The sequence below is a fragment of the Perognathus longimembris genome, chromosome 11, assembly GCF_023159225.1.
Source record: "Perognathus longimembris pacificus isolate PPM17 chromosome 11, ASM2315922v1, whole genome shotgun sequence".
In the NCBI taxonomy this organism is placed as follows: Eukaryota; Metazoa; Chordata; class Mammalia; order Rodentia; family Heteromyidae; genus Perognathus; species Perognathus longimembris.
Window position 1 is genome coordinate 26,684,344 of NC_063171.1, and position 13,546 is coordinate 26,697,889.

A 13,546-nucleotide genomic window follows, 5' to 3' on the forward strand; every position below is an offset into this window, starting at 1 on the left:
ACACACATCATCCACTGACCATGGCTCATCTGCCTATATTGATAATTTTGTGTGCTAAATGATTTTATAAATAACAAAATGAGATGCACAAGTACTATACAAACAATATATTTAACCATTCCTTGATAAGAAAGAGTATGACAAACTTTAATTATACTATACTATTACAAATACATGTAATACTGTTAAGGCTAATTAGGTTTTTGAAGATGTTTACTTCATATTATATGGGGTTTATTTGATTGTTTTTTTTTCCTGTTTATTTATTACTGGCATGTTGCCAACAATATCACTATCCTATCAATATATGTGATCATGTCAAAAACTCATTGCCTCTAAATTATTATTATTTCTAATATGCTACCACCTTAGAAACCACAAGCATCACATATAAAATAAAAATAAGCAAGCTCTGAAGGAAATATCTAAAGGGCTTTCATGATAAGGGATTTCTCTGGGGGAGAGGGGTTGCACTGTTTCAGAGATGAAGAGCTACCACTGATTCAAGATAGGTAAGCATATTCATAAGCTGCTTTTTTGAATAGCAACTCCATTGTACAACTACTTAAAGATAATGAAAAGCTTTTTGAAATTTAGAAATACAGGTAAACATACAGTAGCAAATTTCCATTTATCTATAACATCTCTCCTGCCTTCTTTAAAAAGTCAACTGTGATATTTCAGGCAGTCATAACTGACAAACAAGACAAGATGTATATACTCCTCTGAAGTTTTTTTTACCAGGAGGCACAACCTTGGTGCCCCATCCTCACTAGACTTAGTTCCATAATATGACTATCATCTCTGCTTCTCTAGCACAAAATTCATATTCTGCTTCAATAAATGTTTGTGGATTAAGACAATGACAGAAGGAACCAAATGCCTAAGAAACCATAGTCATCACACTCCATAAAATAAAAATGAACTTTCATATTCCTAATATGAATTAACTCTCTTCTGAAAATGCATACTCAGGAAAAGTCATTTTAAAAAAAGTAGAAAGTACCAACCATGTGACAAGATATTAAGAAGCTATTTTATTGACACACCCTATAAAATACCTTTTTAACTCAAGAAGAAAAAAAGGCAGGGCTAGGATGTAGCTCAGTGGCAAAGTGCTTGCCTAGCAAGTGCAACATCCTGGGTTCGATCCCCAGTACCAAAAAAAAAAAAAAAAAAAAAAAAAAAAAGACCAAAAAAAATACAGTTAAAAAAAAAAGAAAAGAAAAGGAAGAAAAAAAAAGGAGGGACTACATTTTACTCAGGCAACCATAAACTTGTGTTCAATATAAATGCAAAAAGTTGACATTTAGCCAGGGACTTGTGGCTCACACCTGTAATCCTAACTAGTCAGGACATTAAGATCTAAGGATCAAAGTTTGAAGCCAGCCCAGGAAGGAAAGTCCTTGAGACTCTTCACTTCCAATTAACCAGAAAAATGCCAGAAATAGAGCTGTGACTCAAGTGGTGGAATGCTAGCCTTGGGGAAAAAAAAGCTCAGGGACAGACAGGGCCCTGGCCTGAGTCCTCCAGGACTGGCTTTTTTTTTTTTTTTAACTTTTAGAGAGTAACTATTAAAATGGATTAGCCAAACATAACAGCTAAAACCGTAAAACTCCAAGAAAACACACACAGAAAAGCTCCTTGTGTTCACACTTGCAATGGTGATGGTGGCTATCAACAAAGGCTCAGGTAACAAAAAAAGCAAAAAGAAAGAAATGAAGATAACAGAGAACTAAATAGCATCCACCTAGCAAAGAAAATATTAAAAATAAATAAGTGGCATTAATAGATTAAAGAAAATGTCTGCAGGCTAAATATATTAATCAGAGTTAATAGCCAAAATATTTAAGGAGGGCTGGGAATATGGCCTAGTGACAAGAGTGCTTGCCTCATATACATGAAGCCCTGGGTTCGATTCCCCAGTACTACATATATAGAAAACGGCCAGAGGTGGCGCTGTGGCTCAAGAGGTAGAGTGCTAGCCTAGAGCAAAAAGAAGCCAGGGACAGTGCTCAGGCCCTGAGTCCAAGCCCCAGGACTGGCAAAAAAAAAAATACATATATATATATATAATATTTAAGGGATTTAAGGAGCACAAACAACTTAAAAGAGGAAAACAAGCCTGGGGCTGGTGGCTCACACCTGTAATCCTAGCTATTCAGGAGACTGAGATCTAAGGATCATGGTTCAAAGTCAGCCTGGGAAGAAGTCTGAGACTTTTATCTCCAATAAACCACTCAGAAAAAGTGGATGTGCTGCTGTGGCTCAAGTGGAAAGTGCTAGCCTTGAGCACAAAGGCTCAAGGACAGCAAACAGGCCCTGAGTTCAAGCCCCAGGACTGGCAAAAAAAAAAAAAAAAAATTTTAAGACAAAAAAATAAATAACTTTGTTTTCTGCATGATGGTTAGGATTACTGTGGAGTCCAAATTGAAAAATGTTATATGCTATGGCCTAGGAAAAATTATTATTTATATTGTTTCTTTTTTTTTTTTTTTGGCCAGTCCTGGGCCTTGGACTCAGGGCCTAAGCACTGTCCCTGGCTTCTTCCCGCTCAAGGCTAGCACTCTGCCACTTGAGCCACAGCGCCGCTTCTGGCCGTTTTCTGTATATGTGGTGCTGGGGAATCGAACCTAGGGCCTCGTGTATCCGAGGCAGGCACTCTTGCCACTAGGCTATATCCCCAGCCCTTATATTGTTTCTTAAAAGCACTAATATGGATGAAATAAAAATATACAAACTAATAATAAATAAATCAACTCAATATAAAATGGACAAAGAATCTGTATATATACTTTTCCAAAAAAAGGCATATTAATAGCTAGCAAGTATGAAAGATGTTCAATAATCACTAATCATCAGGAAAAGGCAAATCAAAACTACAATGAGGGCTGGGGATATAGCCTAGTGGCAAGAGTGCCTGCCTCATATACACGAGGCCCTAGGTTCGATTCCCCAGCACCACATATACAGAAAACGGCCAGAAGCGGCGCTGTGGCTCAGGTGGCAGAGTGCTAGCCTTGAGCGGGAAGAAGCCAGGGACAGTGCTCAGGCCCTGAGTCCAAGGCCCAGGACTGGCCAAAAAAAAAAAAAAAAAACTACAATGAGCTATCACCTCACACTTATTAGGATGGCTATATTATCAAAAAAAATTTAGTGTTGAAAGGGTGTAGAGAGAAGGAAGCCTCTGTATACTTGATGGTGGCAATAAACATTGTTACAGACAGGAATCCCTCTAGTGGGTAATAAAATCAAAACTTCCTAAAGATCTGCATTCAAATGTATTCTACAGAATTATTCACAAATATCCTAGAAATGGAAAACATATCAACAGATGAAATGGGTTAAAAAAATAGATTTGGGGTCTTTTGGGGTATGGGACATAAGTTAGCTTTTTTTAAATACCCCTTTCCTTATTATCCTAGTTACTCATGAGGCTGAGAATTTTTTTATTTTTTTTTTTTTTTTGCCTAAGACAACTTCAAAAACTGTCATATACATCGCCCTGCTATCACTTTCCCTAGTTTATATTGCCAAGAGAGGGAAGAAGGGTATGAAGGCTTGAATTTATGGCCTGTACTCTCCTTAGATTTGTGCTCTACCACTTGAGGCACAGCTCTACTCTGGCTTTTGGGTGATAAATTAGAGGTAAGGGCCTCATGAACTTCCTGGCCTGGGCTGGTTTTAAACTATATTCCTCAGATCTCAACCTGAATAGCTAGAATTCTAGGCATGAAACTACTGTTGCCCAGCTCCAAAACCTTTAGCCAAAATATGCATCCTCTGAATCTCACAACAGCACTAGATCAAGTATCTTGTGTTTTATTTATATTTTAAGGAGAACCAAGCTATTTGCATCTTTTTTTTTTTTTTTTTTTTTTTTTTTTTTTTGCTCAAGGCTAGCACTCTACCACTTGAGCCACAGCGCGCATTTCTGGCTTTTTCTGTTTATGTGGTACTAAGGAATCAAACTCAGGGCTTCATGCATGCTAGGCAAGCACTATACCACTAAGCCACTATACCACTAAGCCCAGCCTGACAACAATAATTTCTTAAAGTTACTACTTCCTTCTAAGTGAAACTCTAGAAAGTTGAACAATGTCTAAGCTTTCTCCTTAGATCAAAATCTCAGTGGAATATAATAAAGTTGGTGAAATGCATACTCAAAATGAGAAGTAAACAATTAACTGATGAACTAATTTCTCTAATCTATCATTAGATTATCCCTTAAAATTATCAAATATCTTCAAATCATAGAAATGGCTAATCTATTTTTGCACCACCAACAGAAACAGAATCAACTTTTATCTACCAAAATTTTTGGTACTCTTGACAAGAAATATAAATTTGGTGTTAGAATTTAAATTTAAGAGGCCAATGCTGCATAATTCATGCAGAAATGTTTTTGTAGTTTTACTAGTTTTGGCAAATAGATTGTTCTAGGATTCAAATATAATAATATCTAATTCTTTTCCTGTTAACTTTGCCAGCAATCTTGGTTACTGTTAGAGTAGATTCGAGCATATTAAGGGCAAAGAAGACATTCAGTTACCATTCAGAATAACTTGATAATATAACCAGGTAATAGATATTTGCACAGCAAGTCTTGGACAAAAGCAAATAAAAACATTAATTCAAACCATGATTACTGATAACAGGGTAAATATAAGACTAGGATTTAAAAATAAAAGACTATATATAGTTCATGAGAGAAGAGCTTTGGGGAAATATAATGATGAATGAGAGAGGTCTGGTGGCAAATAGCTGCTGATAACAAAAGAACTTTAAAAGAACCTCAGAATACTGTCTGTCAGCATCTGAACAGGCATCCTCCAATAGATGATTTTTCACTAAATTAAAAGTGAAATATAATCACAGGTTTTTTTGTGGGTTTTTTTCCTTATTTATTGTCAAAGTAATGTACAGAGAAGTTACAGTTTCATATGTTAATAATCACAGTTTTTATATCAAGATAATTTTACAAAGATATAAACTATTTTAAGAAACACTTAGCCAAACGTAGTGGTACTAAGGGAGGAAAGAAAAGAGGGAAAGAGAAGAAAAATGGGAGGGAGGGAAGAAAAGGGGTAAAGGAGAGACAGAGCAAGTTTATAATCATCCTCATGACTAATTGACATATTAATAGTGGGCTTCAGAATGACAAATACAAGTTCTTGAGGAGGAAGAGTAGGACTGGGGTTTGAACTTGGGCCTTGAACTTGCTAGGTTAGTGGTTCCACCACTTGAACCATGCCTCAAGCCCAGCTTTTGCTGGTTACTTTGGAGGAGTGTGGTAGGCATTTCTTCCCAGGCTAGCTTTGAACTTAAATCCCCTGACCTCAGACTCCTGAGTAGCTAGAATTACAGGAGGGAGCCACCAGCACCTAGCCAAATACAACATCTTTAATATAGAATAAAAGTTGGCTGGTTTATCAAAAGTTAGTGTTATTTATCTCTTAAACCTCAAAATTGAAAACACAGGCTTGTATTTTTTTCTTAAACACTGCTAAGCATTTTCATCTCCTGTAGTAAAAGTCTGATTTGTGAACATAAAATGGTGTATATGTAGAAAAAAGCTGAGTAGTGTTTCACTGGTATACGAATGAAAGCCATATCTGCCTTTTAAAATGTGCTTCTTTCCTAGAAATGTGACATACAAAATTCCCTTTGGGTTTGCATTACTTTCACATCTGTGAATACTTTACATGGCATTTGCTTTTGGTCACTTGACCAATGAGCTATATTCTCACCACAAATTTCAACTTTCAATATATACACATATATATTCCCTACATATAATTTTATATCTTTGAAAATGATCATAGAGATTAAAGTCATCAACCCCATATTTTGTGCCACAAAAAAACTGTAGTACAGTAAAAAAAAATATATAAAGAATCCTAATTTGTGAAATCTAAAATGTCTCAAAAAAGGAAGTAGAGCTGTGGCTCAAGAAGTAGAGCACTAGCCTTGAGCTGAAGAGCTCAGGGACAGTTCCCAGGCCCAGAGTTCAAGCCCCCAACCAAAAAACAAAACAAAACAAAAAAAAGGTCTCAAAAAAGGGAAGAAACAATGGAACTATGGTGATTTGATTAGCTACTTAATTCAACTTATGTGAGGTATCTGGGGCATGTTTCATCTAAACCTAAACTCTTGTCAAGCCATTTGGAGTGTGCTATCTTATAGAACAGTTCATAGAAGTGCACTGGAACTTTCTGAAATGACATGACAATGTAGTTTACATATTAGAAGCTTTAAAAAAAATGAAGAAAACAGAATGACAATGACACAATTCCTATTGTAGAACCAAGGCTCATCCCCAAATTCTTGATTTTATCAACCAAGTAGTTATTTACTATGGCAATTTCATTACCAAGATTTCCAAAACTTTTACAGACTTCAGTGATGAGCTATTAAAGAGTGTGTGTGTGTGTGTGTGTGTGTGTGTGTGTGTTTCATCAGGATATCACTGTATATCACTGTACTTTGAAGCAATAAGTATGAAATCTGTACAAATACAAACGAGAACTACTTCAGCAAAATTAACAAACAACTTACTCTCAATTATCTTCATTTCTGCCTACCAATTCTTCTGTAGAATAAGGTAAGTTCCATCCAGGAATTTAGAACATCCTCAGTGTTGTAGGATATCAAATACATAAATGCTAAACTTCCAGAAAGTTCTTGGAGTTAAGACTCCATCAATTCCTTACAAATGGTTGTGGTATGAAATTTCCTGCCTCACTATCCTAAATCTAAAGCTAGTCACCTTAGCTATGAATCAGCATGAGCTGACTTTCTCCCTGAACCAGACCTGCCCAAGAAAATTAAGATCCACTCATTTAAAAATGACAATGTAAAAGAATCAAATGAAAAAACTCAAAACTGTTTCATGCTCTGCTAATTTGATGCTGCCTACAAAGCAACTTTTAGACTAGTAACTGCAAGGTTATGTCTGTGATAACTAATCATTTTCTCCTCCAACTTTTATTCCAAGGATACTTAAGTGCTCTCCATATCCTATTTTCATCAGAAGCACAATACCTAAAGCTTGTTTAATACTAAGAAGTATTAGGATGGTCCCAGATACAAAAGTGGAACATAAATTGAAAAGCAGGAAGGAAAACTGGCATAGTAGACTAACCCACCTGATACTGACTTTTCCCTTTTTTCCTCTACTCACTTTTTTTTTTTCTTTTTTGGCCAGTCCTGGGCCTTGGACTCAGGGCCTGAGCACTTTCCCTGGCTTCTTCCTGCTCAAGGCTAGCACTCTGCCACCTGAGCCACAGCGCCCCTTCTGGCCGTTTTCCATATATGTGGTGCTGGGGAATCGCACCGAGAGCTTCATGTGTAGGAGGCAAGCACTCTTGCCAATAGGCCATATTCCCAGCCCTCTACTCACTTTTTTCTCTTTCCATCCCTCCAAGCCTTTGATCACTCCAGCCCCGGCCCAAAGGGCCTTTCTCTCCATACTGGGCTGCCTTATTTCAACACGTCCAAATCTACCCATTCTTCAAGCATAGCTAAATTATGTCAACTCTTCCCTAACCCACACCATTAAAGTAACTTTCTCCACTTTTCTTCCTGCTCACGGCTAGCACTCCATCACTTTAGCCACAGCGCCACTTCTGGCTTTTTCTGTATATGTAGTGCTGAGGAATCAAACTCAGGACTTCATGCATTCTAAACAAGCATTCTACCACTAGGCCACATTCCCAGCCTCCCTCCATTTTCTTAAACTCTTTTTTTTTTTTTTTTTTTTGGCAGCCCTGGGGCTTGAGCTTAGGGCCTGAGCACTATCCCTGGCTTCTTTTTGCTCAAGGCCAGCACTCTACCACTTGAGCCACGGCGCCACTTCTGGCTTTTTGTATATATGTGGTGCTGAGTGGCTTCATGTATGCGAGGCAAGCACTCTACCACTAGGCCACATTCCCAGCCTTTTAAACTCTTATAGTACCTTATCTTTGTCTGTCTACCAACCATTACTTTCAACCTCATATTATCTTGGTCTTTTACATACATAATACTCCAAATTAATTTAAATGAAAGGTACAGGTTTGTAAAGGACACCCACTAGAAACAACTCTAAGAGTGCAGATTCCCAGCTCTAGTTGCCATTAACTAACTAGCTATACCTAGCTGAACTTCAGGCTTGTAGTATTTTCCTCTGCAAAGTTATAAAAGTGTCCTAATTCTGTTGTTTGTGTGTTTTTTGTTATAGCTGATGTTTATGTTATCACTCATTAGTTGTATTTAAAATTAATTTGAGGATTAAATCTAGCATTTTTAAGTAAACTTTCAAAAATATACCAAAGTGAGTTATAGGCAATAACAGGCAATAAATATTTTAACAACCAGCTATGGAAGGGCATATTGTACCATTTGCTGATTTCTCTGGTGTAACTATTCCCACTTGACCAATTTCAAACTACATCATGTTATCATTGAACATGGGACTAGGGGAGAAGAGATATACACAACTGCTCTTTCAAGTGAGTCTGAGGACAACCCAACAGGGCTCTGTAGAGATAAGGAGTATTTCTCAACAGTCTTTTCTTTCCTTTTTTTTTTGTATATATATGTGCAGAAGTGAGCATGTGTATGTGTATATGTATGCTAAAGCAAAACACAAAATGTATTTCTTATTGTAACTCACAAGACACTTTTTAAAAAGTTGAACAATCATCTCCTAGTACCCTTCATGTATTCAAAAGCATTCAATAAAGCTTATTCTTGGTTAGTTCTCCATCACAATCAATATTTCTCTTAAAAATGAGAGCAACAAGTGCTTATTGAAGTCACCGGAAAAAAATTTCAAGGAGTAGGAATTTGGTTTAGTAAGGTCCTCATCCTGTATTTAACTTCACACCTAAAGAACATACACATTCTCACTAACAGCATTGGGGAATAGGGAATGTCTATAATTTGAAGAAGAAAAAAATCTAAGTGATTCTAGTAGCTGTGTCCATACCCCTACTCAACTACATGGTACAAAGAAAAAGTACAGTGAAAGTGAGGTTTGGGAGCTAGTACAGTGGCTTGAGCCTATATAATCCTAACTAGCTACTCAGGAAGTATCCAGAAGATCATAGTTCAAGACCAGCCCAAGATTCAGTCTCAACAAATAAAAATCTAGATGTGGTGATATGCCAGCTATGTGCAAGAATCATGGTTAAGGCATAAACATAAGATCCTGTTTAAAAAATTACTAAAGCAAAATGGGTTTAGGTGCATAGCTCAAGCAGTAGAGCATCAGTCTGTCAAGTAAAAGGCCCTGAGTTCAAACCCTAATACCATAAAAAATAAGTAATTTCAGCAGGGCATGGTAATACACACTTATAATTCCAATATTAAGGAGGCTGAGACAGGAAAATTATAAGTCGGAGTTAAAAACAAGGATGGGCTACATGGTGAAATCTTATTTCAAAAAAACAAAAATAAAAGTAAATAGTCCCTTCTTGATGATTCTCAAATTCCCCAACACTAACATGTATCTGTCAATGAGACCTTTGTTAATAAGAATACTCTACCAGACTGTTTTTGCAATGAACTAGAGCCCTGTAGTATTTGTTGAATTTAGAATAGGCAGGAAGAAAAACAGTCAACAAATAGTTGTCAAACTTAATATTCTGAAAAAAATCAGGCTTTGGGTAAAAAACTAAATAATTGTTTTTGCTTTTTTATTTAAGCATACTAAACTGGGTGAGGAACAAAGAAGTAAGCATCTTGAATATATTTTTGGCTGTACTATATCTATCACAACAATATAGCCTGAAACCACATTTTTTTTCCATGGGTATTTTTACAAAGAATTGTGTTTTCTATTTTTAAGATAATTTAGAAAACAAGAAGGCTCAGGATTTCAAGTACACTAATAATAATATTAGCCAAAATCTAACTCTAAATCAACAGAATATATGCCCAAAAGTTTCCCAGAAAAAAATCCCAACAATTTACACAAAAAAACACCAAATGATAACAAAAAAAGAATGAGTATGAACTTGCTATACTCAAACCACATATTGTTATTTGAAAAACAATAGTATGAAAAGTAAATAAAGTATAAAAAAGAATGTTGAAATACAAGTTATGCTGAATTCCATTAACTCTTCCTTATTAGGGTACACTGATGTCCACATACTTATGCCCAATTCAAATAATACCTATAAAGTCAAAAATATTCCCCAGGGCTGGGCAAGGTAGCACAGGCCTATAATCCCAGGTAACCTGGAGACTGAGGTAGAAAGATGGAGACCCAAGACTGGCTGAGGCAATAGACTTACCTGAAAAGCAAACTAAAAGGGAAAAAAGTGGGAGCATGGCTCCCATTTGCCTAGCAAAGTGTTAGGCACTGAGTTCAATCCCCAATACTAAAGAAAAGGAAAAAACGTTATTCCCCACTTTGGAAAACCAGAAACCAATGTCTTTCTCCATAATCTAAATATTAAGACTCTCCTTTAAAATTTGAGTATATCCAACAGCACATTTTCTCTCAATGTGCAAGCTAGATCTAAAATACAAATATGCATGATAAACTTTTTTTAACTGAGTGTGTCTTAACAACTCAGGCTAAAGTCTATCTTTCCTCTGCTTCCATTCAGTCATGAAAATGTTCATAAGAAAATCTCCACTAAGAAATCTCAGTTGTCTTTCTCAAGTTATCTTTCCTTAGACCCCAGAACTGAACCACTTATTTAAGGTAAGAGTTACAAGCAGGAGGCAATAAATTAAAACTTGTGAGACATAAGAAAAAAGAGCTCTGAGTTTGGAATATCATCGGCTACAATATCAGTTTTAATTTCTAACACCCTTTTCTATTCAATACACTTAAATAATAATTCCACTTAAATACCACAGGTAAGGTAGAATGTAGTCTCAGTTTTACACTTCCAATATATAATTTTGCTACTTAGCTACTACCCTCTTCAAAGTCATTACGTTGGAGTCTCCTAATCTCACACACAAAGTATTTTTACATGGCACAACAGAATTCCTTGACTACTCAAAAAAAAATGGATAAATGAACTTAAACGTATTTTGGTTTAGTTTGTTTGAAGTGCTAGCGATGGAACCCAGGAACCCACACATGTGAGTCAAGCACTCTACCTGAGCTATATCCCCAGCCATAGGACTCTCAACATTAATGCAGTATCATCTAAGAGTTCAAATAAATACAGTGCAATTTCAAGCCTGTGTTAAGATAAAAAAAAACTTAAGTTTTTTGACACAAGTCAGAATTGGTGAGCTAATATGCATAAAAACTCCTGCTTCATATGAAAACAAATCATAACCTCAAATTAGAAATAATTATCAAACATTCTCCAAGCATCACAATGGTAATATACAGAAATTTCCATTGAATAATTCTGGCAAAGGAAAAAAGAAAACTTTATGCATTTTCTGGTTGGTTTTTATGTTTACTATTTGCATCAATAGTATTGGGACCTACTACCTTGTTTCCAGCTCTAAAGTACAATGTAAGCTACTTAATATGTTTACATATAAGCCCTTCACTACTACATCTATTTCTAAAATACAATGCTCAATCACATCTTTTTAAGGTATTTTATTAGCATACAATGTCCAAATTGGGGGGATATCATACAGTGTGCTCATCAATCAATCTTACCCCCTTCTTATGCTAAATCACATCTTGAATTGCCTTGGTATAAGTAACGGCCTAACTCAGTCTTCACTTGCCAAACAAGTGAACATTTAGTACAATCTGTTAGTGGATACATTAAACTCATCTAGCCTTTCTTCTTCGTAATCTCATTTTCACTTTTATATGTAATGCTCTACCAAGATAATAAACCACAGGCCATTTTTCCAGAGCTAGTAGCTTGTGGACCAATATTTTTCACGGGCAAAATCAAGTTCCCGTAAGACCACAAACTTCATGACCCTATCATCTGACATCTTCACTCATGAAGATTCTATAGAAGTGCAACAGACATTAAATGCAAACACAACTATGAGAAACATCAAAAGGCTTTCATGAAATTGAATTTTCTTAGTTGTAACAAGCAATTATTTATTTCCTACCAGGCATAAGAAAGTTTACATGTATTTTTTTTTCAATTCCTATATCTTACAGTGCAAAAATGTGAACCTTTAAATCAGTTCCCGAACATCACTGAAATTTGTCAAGCAAGCGAAAGTGCTCCTTAACTATTAATGTAATGAGGTTAGCATTTCAGTTTACACGAAACCATCAGCTCTGCCAAGTGACCACTTAAATTTCGGTTCGTTTTCTAAGATTACTCTGAGAAGTTCTGGGAAAACACACAAGCTCCTGCACACACTGCCCTGGGATGGGACAGGAACCCTGTCAGTTACTCCTGGCCACCTCCCGCTGGTCAGTGGCCCCTTTCCACATGCTGACGCACTGCCCAGCCCTACACAGCTGGCGATCAGTGCAAAGTACTAGCCCGGTCTCAGAAACTTTGAATCAGTTATCAGAACACTCCACGCACACACACAACCTGGGGCCGGGGCGGGGAAGGACGGGGAGGGGAGGGGGAGAGGGAAGGCCACAGCCCAGGCAGGCAACTTTAAACGCGGGGCATTCTTTGCAGGTAGAGATCTGCCCAAGACACAGCCCATCCCCGACTGCAAAACCACAGGCATCAACAGCAGCGGAGCAGAGTGCTCGGCGTAGGGGAGAGACGGGATCACAGAAGCCGCACGAGGGTTAGAAAACATCCCAGCCACACGCCCCCCCGCCTCCGGACGCGGGGCTGCGGGGCTACGGGGACGGCGGAGTCGGCAGCCGCCGCCGCACAGCCGCGGGAGGCGGAGGCGGCAGCAATGTCAGGAGGGCACAGCTGGAGGCGCGGGCCGCCCGAGCCGCCACCCCGCCCCCAGGTGAGGGGCGCCGCGCCCGCCAGCCCGGGCTGCGAACAGCCGCCAAGGGGAGAGAACCACGGCGTCCAGGCGGCGGCTGGCAGTTCTGAAGGCTCTCGGTACCCTCCTCCCACGGTCCTCGGCATCCCGGTCCCGGCTCCGGCCCCCGCTTCAACCCTCTCCCGGATTAGCCGGGACGCCAGGATGCTGCGGCCGACGGACTCGGACCGCCGCTCCCGGTCGCCCGGCCGCCCTCGGGCCCCTCAGGAGGGCCGCCCTCGCCTCACCTCACGTCTCCGCGGGCGCTGCCGGAACAACAACTCTGTCGGCGCCGGGCGTCCTACCCGCCGCACGGCGCTCTGCGGCCGGGCCCGTCCCGTTCACTTCGCTGCCTCAGAGCCCTAGGAGGGCGGAGGGAGCAGAGGGGAGGGAGCGCGTAGAGGAGGGGAGCGAGAGACCGCCCGGCAGGAAGAGGCGAGGGAGGGGGCGGGCTGAGGAGGAGGAGGCGGCGGCGGCGGCGTCGAGTCGGGAGCGCGCGCGCCTGGGCCTCTTGGCGCGGCGTGCGCGCTCATGAGGGCAAAGGCGCCTTCCCCGCCCGCGCCGGCGGCGCGTGCGCGCGTGCACCGCCCCTCCTGGCGGGATTGGACCGAGAGCATCCGAGTACTGGAGCGGAACCTGACAGAACCAGAGTTGACTGAAC

At 39.2% G+C, this 13,546-nt stretch overlaps 1 protein-coding gene across 3 annotated transcripts in view; it reads right to left on the reverse strand.

Annotated features, from left to right (window-relative positions):
* The window catches only part of Rabgap1l (RAB GTPase activating protein 1 like), a 526,658-nt gene extending 513,374 nt beyond the window's left edge, over positions 1-13,284 (reverse strand). For all 3 annotated transcript variants that reach the window (XM_048356662.1, XM_048356663.1, XM_048356664.1), the window contains exon 1: positions 13,134-13,284. The gene's annotated coding sequence lies outside the window, so the exon portion shown is untranslated. The remainder of the gene's footprint in view (positions 1-13,133) is intronic.
* Positions 13,285-13,546: the final 262 nt, after the last annotated feature.